Below are 8,671 nucleotides of genomic sequence, written 5' to 3'. Positions count from 1 at the left end.
GCAAACATCGCATTGATATGGTTTTACACCAGTATATTTTCTCTTGCTCGATTTGAGATGGTTTTCCCTCGAATGAACACACGAAATATGTTTTTTTAACGAATTTGAAGATCCGAATGTTGCATAACAATGGCTGCAAACATAATTACGTGGAAAACATGATGTTTTTTTTAGCTTGATTCGAATCACTTTCGGCAAAGCGTACATTGTTTGCAATTCTTTTTTTATGTCTTGTTTATCTATAGTTATTTCTGAATACTGAGCCACCATGTCTTCGACTACTTTCATTGGATATTCTCCTTTATCAATATTATCGATTTTTACGACGATGGCTGGTGGAATTTCATTATTTTGACTTCGAATGTAAGATGCTTCACATTGCTGAGTAGAAATCTAAAAAAAAATACGTTTGATGAGCCCGATTCGGTGTATAAATAAATAAAAAATGTTCTCAAAACTTTAGAGTAAGTAGTTATAGCGAGAGTTTTATGTATTAAATAAACCCAAGCATTCTATATCGTCCGTAAAGAAGATGTAGGACATGAAACAGATTCCAGACTTAGGTCGTTCGCTCTTTACGCGTACGCTTACAGCTAAACTTGTACTAGTTTAATAAAAAGCGCTAAAATTTCCAAGAATACATGAATGTTGCGATAGCTCTAGTCTCAAATACATTGTATATAAGCAATGACTATATTAATGGACAACGCACTCAATATAGTAGCTAGCAAGTAAATTCGCGCATAGCGACATTCGCACATGTATAGGTAGACGTCACGCAATTTCCATTATGCGATATCACGCATCGGGAATTTATAGCAATATCACCTTTATTGTAACGGTGTTAGAACAGTGTTTCTAGTGTCAATATTCATTTGAGCGAACCTGTTCGAACCAAAACGTTCCGCAGAGCCGACAAAAAGCATCGCGAATTTGTAGCAATATCAACTTTATATGGCGGCACCCTAATCGGTAGAACAGATTATACCATTCGGTAGACCCGTGTAACATTCATGATAGATGGGTATTTTATCTACAGATATTTAACAAGAAATTTAGATCGGTACATATTTGGAATAGCTTTACCTTCATCAGACTTATACTTCTGAAGCCGCTCGTTCCGACCTCGCTCTCTCGTCCACCTAACTTTGCCACCTTCTGGTGTAGAACATGAGAATTTCTTATCAAAGGGAGTGGATCCGACCGCTATTTGGAGCAGCTAAACCCACGCCGGGAAGCAACTCCCTTGGCGTGGATTCCCAGACTCACAGGAGTCTGGAGTTAGGCTTGCACGTTTCCTTCAACCTTTGAGGTGCCCCCGTCCAACAGGGTTGGACGCCAGCTAGCTTTTCTTTGGGAGGGAAACAGCTGCAAAAGACCATGTGTTTACTGGGACTCTAGGTTGATAAGTGAAAGAGGTTTCAAAGTATGTCGCTGAAATGCGGTTACATTTAATGAGAGATTATTTCAGCGATGGTTTACAAAAAGATTATAAAGAAGTGGGACGGAGGCCCTCACAGGAGCGTCTCCGTCACCAGCAAATGGCACTAACCTAGACACAATTTATAATTACATATTTACATGCACCGAGCCCTCCTTAACGTCCTTCCATTCCCAAGTCCAAGGGGTGTATTCCCGGGTGAAGATGACACCAACACTTTACCCTTCGACACGGGTATGGAAATATGCCATCCATTGTTGAAGCGTGTGCTCCTAACACGACCGCGTTGCGCGGCACGAGCGCGTCCGCCCGGTAGAACGTTTGGAACCAGAAGAAGGAAGTTGCCTCCCACGCACTTGTGTTCTCGCCCCCGCCGCTACGTCCCCCCCCACCTTGTCTGCTCCGGCCGTTGATTATTTGCAGCCAGCATGAGTTTGGTGTTGCCAGTTAAGAAAGTATATTTATGGTTTCTTTAGGTGACGAGTTCATCGCGTTACATCACCCGCTTGGTCAGGAAGAAATTGAGTCATGGGTGTCAATTTCCTGCCAGGGGCGTTCTCCGCTTCTTGGTGATGAGAAGTTTGTGCAGTCAGGTGGGACGGTCGGGGCAGGTGACGAAACTGCTGACGGCGGAGCTGCTGACGGCGATCCAGCGCGGACCCTCTTGTGTGCGGGTGAAGTGCGCGCCAACGTCTCCTCGTCGCTCCTTGCTCCCTTCATCCATCCTTCTGGGGGGGTTACCTTGCATCACATAGAGGCCTTTTTAAGAAATATAGTTTTGCACAGTACAAATTTTACAAATTAAAGTATCTGTCAACAATATGACTATTGTTCGGTAATCAAATTACAGTTTTTGACGGAACTCATCCTTGATGAGGCCGTCGGCTACTTGGCTGATTACATTTCTTACAATCTTCTCCATTGAGAAGTTGTTTCCTAATTGACAGACAGTTGGACCTCTGTCTCCCCACGCGGGCCTTGCATGTAAGCATGTCGCAAGGGCAGGAATGATAGGTTTATCGGTGCTGTCTAGGCACGCTTACGACTATCTAGTGTGGTGGGGCTCTTCAGACCTCCTCCACTTCTATGGTATCCTGACCGATGCCAGACCTAGATGTAGCTTCAGTTTCCCATTCTAAAAGGAGTCTATCCTTCTTGAACTGGTACTTTTTGAGTTTGCCGCTGCTTCCTCCCACAGCTCAAAGCAAACCGATTGCTAATGCAACTTATTCTCAGCGCTTGAGAAGCTAATTCTCAGCGCTCCTTCTTCCGCGTCTGAGGTATGCCATTTCGGGCTCCCTCATGTTGACGTCTAAATTGCTTCTGGAGTGACCAACGTACGATGTCGTGACGCGAGCTTCTCCAAGCTCATCTTGTTTACTATCTGAATCTGAAAATGGATGGTTTACTAGACCATCGGATGCTTATCGTGGCAATTAAGCGGTGACGATAAGTGTGGTATTCTGAAAGACATATGCACAAGTGATGTAGCTTGAAGGGGAACCGCGTGAAGCGGGCCCGGACCTCTCTCTGAAAATGAATTTATTATACAAGAAAATACCATTCATTGCCACGTTGGCTTATTGAACTACTATTAAAATAATAAATTTCTGTTTGGGCGCGCAGAAGTTTGTATCTATCATGAATCTATAACCTATAAACTTCGATCAGCGTTGTCTAGCCGTGGTGTTGATAAAAACCAGAGCTCTATCTTCATCAGTACTCTATCCTTGTGTGTGGTGTGTGCTTATAATCTAGTTTATATTCTACTCCACTCTGGTTCCCACCAGACCACAACAGACAATCTGAGAGTTGCTCATGTCCCTTTAAGGCATATGCCCCCTTGTCGCTGCTTAAAACTATAGTGATCTTACTCTAGTGCGCCAAGGTGACAGATGTCCAAGGGCAACATGAAGCTGTAGGGAATTTACTCAGCGATTAGCCAGATCCACCACACCACGGCTCATCTCCAAATCTGCATTTGCCTATAATGTTAAATTTTGTGACGTGTTGAGTCACACATCTTGTTGACCGGTCTTTATGCCGAGTCGTTTTTTCCGAAAATTATTAATTCTAAATGCTTCCAGCTTATGCGGAATAAGTAACCACAAGCGTTCATATGTATTAGACAATATGAATTACTAAGCTATTAAGAGTTGGTTCTTGAGGTCCCCACTTGAGTTTGCTTGGTCGCGCACCCTAAAAATTTGATAGAATGGACTTTTCCAGTACCTTCCTATCAACAGTCATATCACAGCGCCAGGACACACTGCTTTTCCCAGCTGGATTGACCCTCTCCCAATTACACGACTCACAACACAGAGTCCGGTGTGTAATTAGAGAATTGACCAAACAAACAGAGCAAGTGAGACTAGACCTCTCAGTTGTTTTTCTCACAGCTGCCAAGCTCTTATACTAAATGCTTTAATTAAGCTATATTTACAAGTTTACAACATCTTAGTGTCCTTCATAGCGATTTCATCTGTATCGTGAGATCGTGTGTACATCTCTGGTACAGATCTCGTTGCGTGTTCGCAACATCAAGGTTACATTGTTGGAAGAGACACACTCTTTCTACGGAGTTGTGTCGTAAATTCCATATGCATGACTTACATGCAAGCTCTACGTTTACAATAGTTGGGAAACATTACAAAGAGGTCAACTTAACTTTCATCTGGTATTCACAGCACAGGCTGTTACGCAGCACGTCTCAGACCAGCAGGAGTTCAAGCGTATTTCATGGCCGCAATGGTGCTCATTACTTGCTGTCTATCCCCTGTGGATCTCTACGTTACTGCTAGCACACGAAATCATCGTCCAGATGTAACATTGTGTTGAATATAGCAATTCTGAAATTGATAACAAACTTTTGTATGCAAAACAAACAACATTTCTTACATTAGTTAAGCTTATCTTGTTACGTAGAAACGCAACTATAGTATTTCTTAACAATAATATGAGAATTCATTTTTTATAAAAAATAGAATCTTATACATTTTCATCGTGCATACCGCACAATAATTTTCACATAGTGAGTACAGTTTTTCCATGGTATTCCCATCAGGTATGGATGTCTTTGAACAGACATATTTGTGCTCTTCCCATATTGAAAGAATTTACATTTTGCTTATAAATTACTAGCAAGTATGATCATTTTGTGATTCAAGTGTACTTGTTAAGACATAAATATGGATTTTAACCATAGTTTGTGTGGCACAGACCGCTACATTATTTTTGTAAGTACCATGACCAGGTGATGATGGTACGTTCGCAGTTGCATTTTAACTACATTGTTAAATGCTAAATTATAGTAAATTTAAATTATATTGTTAAATACTAAGGGGACGGCACATGTTACCCTATTTAATAATAACTAAATCCCGGTAAGGTAGATCCTTCATCGATACGATGCAGAACGCCATATTGCGGGTGTCTCTCAGTGAAACATAATGAATGCCGTGTACCTTGGAGGGGTACATAACTTTGTAAGTTGCAAGACAACCATTCGTGTCATTCCTTTACTGATGTTCCAAGAGACGAGACAGCTTTGGTGCTATCATGTAAAACATGAAAGTTTGAACACTTATTTAACTATACTTATTATCGAAATGACAACACAGTACATAGAAGGCGCTAGATGTTACCATCCAGCTTGTGTCGAACGCAGAGGAAACTGTTGTTCGAATTCGGTACAGACATGTGTACTTAGTGCGAAGGATAGGTTATATGCTATCGCTGTGCAATATGATCGTACGAGTACTTCGTTCACTATACTTATATTGAAGTGACAATACAGTATGTAAACAAAGACCGCTAGATGTGTACATATAGCATGTGTCAAACACAGAGGAATCTGTGGTATGACCATCACCCCTTTCGCCAAATGACGAAGAAGAGCATGAATGTCCTCTCTTGGAGTTCGTGGGCACGGATATACATTGCTTGGAGCTTACAAGGCTACTTGAACAAATGCAATTTTCCAGGATTAGACGCAGAGCGACGTCCGTTGTCTGGGAATCATAGGTGATTCGAGGCAGTTGGGAGTGCAACCACAGAACTCTGCAAGGAACGGGGTGGTCAAACTAGACACATATGACATGTCAGGGAAGAAGATAGACTGTAGAAAAGGGGTTCACATCCACCTACCATGTGAAGTGCCCGTGAAAATGCACAGACGGCTAACATGGAGACCTTATGTGTTATAACACGATAACGGTTCCGTTAGTATGTTACTTACAATGGTGCGATCAAAACGCACTTTAATTAATTTATGGATGTTTATGCCTATGGGACAACACACACAAAAACTTAAGTAAATAAACATGTAAGTAAAATTAATACAGACTTTGAGACATCAAGAAGATTCTCTCAGTAGGTGGAATAATATCCTAGCAACACTTGATGTGCGCTTGGAAATATTATTAAGGACTACTTGCACTGAAACGACGTGCAAATTTGCATTTGTTAGTGGTTAGTAGTGATGTACCTAGTGACACTACTAGATTTTCATGCTTCCTGCATGTGAAATCTGTGTTACGCTAGAAATGAGGAATAGACAAGTCTTTTTGAAACAATGAAGACCAAATCGATGCTTGTTTATGTAAGGTCTCACCAGTTGTGCTGCTGGCTGTCTGCTTTTAGCACTCTTGACTGGCTCGAGAAGACGAGTGGACAAAGTCAGCGACAAGTTAACGGGAGTGTGTGATCATTAATTGCACCTCCTGAACATTGTGTTTCGCGACGAGTGTCAACTTGAATGAGAAGTATTGGACTTGGGACTCGCATTGTCAATTACCATAAATGTTAAATCGATCCATGGTGAATTGACCCGAGTTACGTAAGTAAGAAGAAAGAGATTGAATTGCGCACTGTGACTTTGGTGATGTTCGCGCACACCGTAGGCAGGCACAAAGTGACGCAAGTCGAAACCCCAAGTTGTATATATGAGACTGTTCCTCTGCAGCAAACAGAGAGCAGTAATACACCCCTTCAACACATTACTTGCCTTGGAATGTGATAGTGACCATGGAGCAAAAGATGAAAAATGAAAACTGCGTTTAGTGAGATTTCCGTTTTCATCGAAATCTCACACAACTCCGCAACCTCACTTGAGCGAAAGTTTGCTCACCTATCGAATTCCTTCCAACGCCAACAACCGCTATTCTCCGTGTGAACGCAATGGTCAATGTAGTTGGACCAAGGTTTCACTGTACTTAACTTAGCGACAAAATCTTATGTTAAAAGACTTATGTCAAAATATACTAGGCTTGTGTATATGACAAGGCACAATATGAAGTAATATATCTAACGATGATGTTGGACGAGACAATTACTAACTAATATTTGGCGATGTCCTTTATGTGAAATCGACCTAAAGGCTTACCATTCAGATCACCTAATTCATAAACCAACGGAGAGATCTTAGTTAAAACTATATTTTCCACGTACCGTTGCGCGAGCTTGGTACTGAAATAATTTGCAGCATCTGAGAGTTTGAAGTTCCTCCTCCAGACCCTCTGACCTACGATGAGTTCAGTATCTTTCCTTCTGAGATTATACCTTCTGGCGTTCGATTGAAAATTTTCCAAAAGCTGAGCTTGGACGATTTCGAAGACGAACGGCAAGTTCTGTATGCGATCAACATACTGCGCACAGTCTGCTGCCGCGGGGAGAACTGAGTCTTTGGCCTTGAGATAGTCTTTTGGAAGATGAAAACGACCATCCAAGATTATCTCTCGACCATGCATGAGGAAAAAGGGGGAGTACTTGGTTGCTAAGTTTACAGATGCGTTTATCGCAGTCTGCACGCTTTGAAGATATTGCGACCAGAGTCTCTGATCCTTTCCTACGAGGATTGCCAGTGAGGTACCCACTGTCTGGTTATATCTCTCAACTGTGTTGCTTTGCGGAGAGTACACCGCATTAAGGAACAATTTGGGAATAGAATACTTTTTAGTGAACGCCTTGAATTCCTTGGATATGAATTGACGCCCATTGTCCGATAGAATACTGTTAGGTACTCCATGTTTAAGAAAGATCTCCTGTTCAATGAATTTTATGATAGGTGTTGCTGTGGCTTTTCTAAGTGGGTGTAACCACACATATTTAGAAAAGACGTCGACAACTGAAAGAATATGCATGTATCCCTCCTTTGATTTTGGTAGAGGCCCTATCAAATCAATCGACAACGATTGCATCGGGCGGTCGACTTCCTTCGGATTCGACATAAGTCCCGCCGGTGCACTAGTTGTGTGTTTATATGCTTTGCATATAGCACAACTCTTAATGAATAATTTAATATCTCTGTAAATCCCTGGCCAATAGAACAGTGAGGAAATGCGCTTGAAAGTTTTGAATGTGCCAAAATGCACAGAAGCGTTTCCACTATGAAACTCAGAGATCAGTTTTGTTCTATCCGCGCCCTTGACGCACTCTTTCCAATTAGAGTCATCAAGGGGCAGATCTCCTGCCTTGAACCTGAGTAGTTTATCTCCCTCAAATTTGAATCTCGGGAATTTTTCTGGGTGAGACTTCACGTTATTGACTAAGTTCTCGAACCAAAGGTCCGGTGGGTCTGCAGTGTTGCTAGCACTAACAGATGAAATTACGACTGGATTTCTTGATAATACATCAGGGACGGTGTTAAGCCTTCCTGGACGATGTTTTATTGAGAAGTCATATTGTGAAAGTCTCGCTGCCCAGCGAGCGAGCCTACCCTGTGGGCTTTCGAGCGTCGTTAACCATTTTAAACTAGCGTGGTCAGTGATTACCGTAAACTTATTTCCCTCTAGGTATCTCCTAAAATGAAATATACTGTCTAAAATAGCTAGTAGTTCTAGTTCAGTGGTTGTGTAGTTGCGTTGAGGCTTTGTTAAGGTGCGAGAGTAAAATGCAATCGGGTGCTCGCCATCAGAAAATTCCTGCGTGAGGACCGATCCTAGCCCTAGGTTAGAAGCATCACAATGTAAAGTGAACGGACTAGCGAAATCAGGACATGCCAAGACTGGGGCTGAGGTCAGTGCGAGTTTGAGTGCCTCAAACGACGCCTGAGCCTCATCTGACCAAGTGAACGCGGAAGCTCCCTTGCGCACACTTGTCAAGCCTGTCAAAGGACTCGCTACCTTGGCAAAGTTGTCTATAAACCTCCTATAATATGAACACAGTCCTAAAAACGATTTCACGTCCCGAGAATTCTTGGGAACGGGAAAGTTCCTGACGCTGTCAAGTTTC

Source organism: Rhyacophila brunnea, unplaced genomic scaffold (genome assembly GCF_057557595.1).
Source record: "Rhyacophila brunnea isolate RB1 unplaced genomic scaffold, BYU_Rbru_1.0 scaffold_13, whole genome shotgun sequence".
Lineage (NCBI taxonomy): Eukaryota > Metazoa > Arthropoda > Insecta > Trichoptera > Rhyacophilidae > Rhyacophila > Rhyacophila brunnea.
This window is presented reverse-complemented; position numbering follows the sequence as displayed.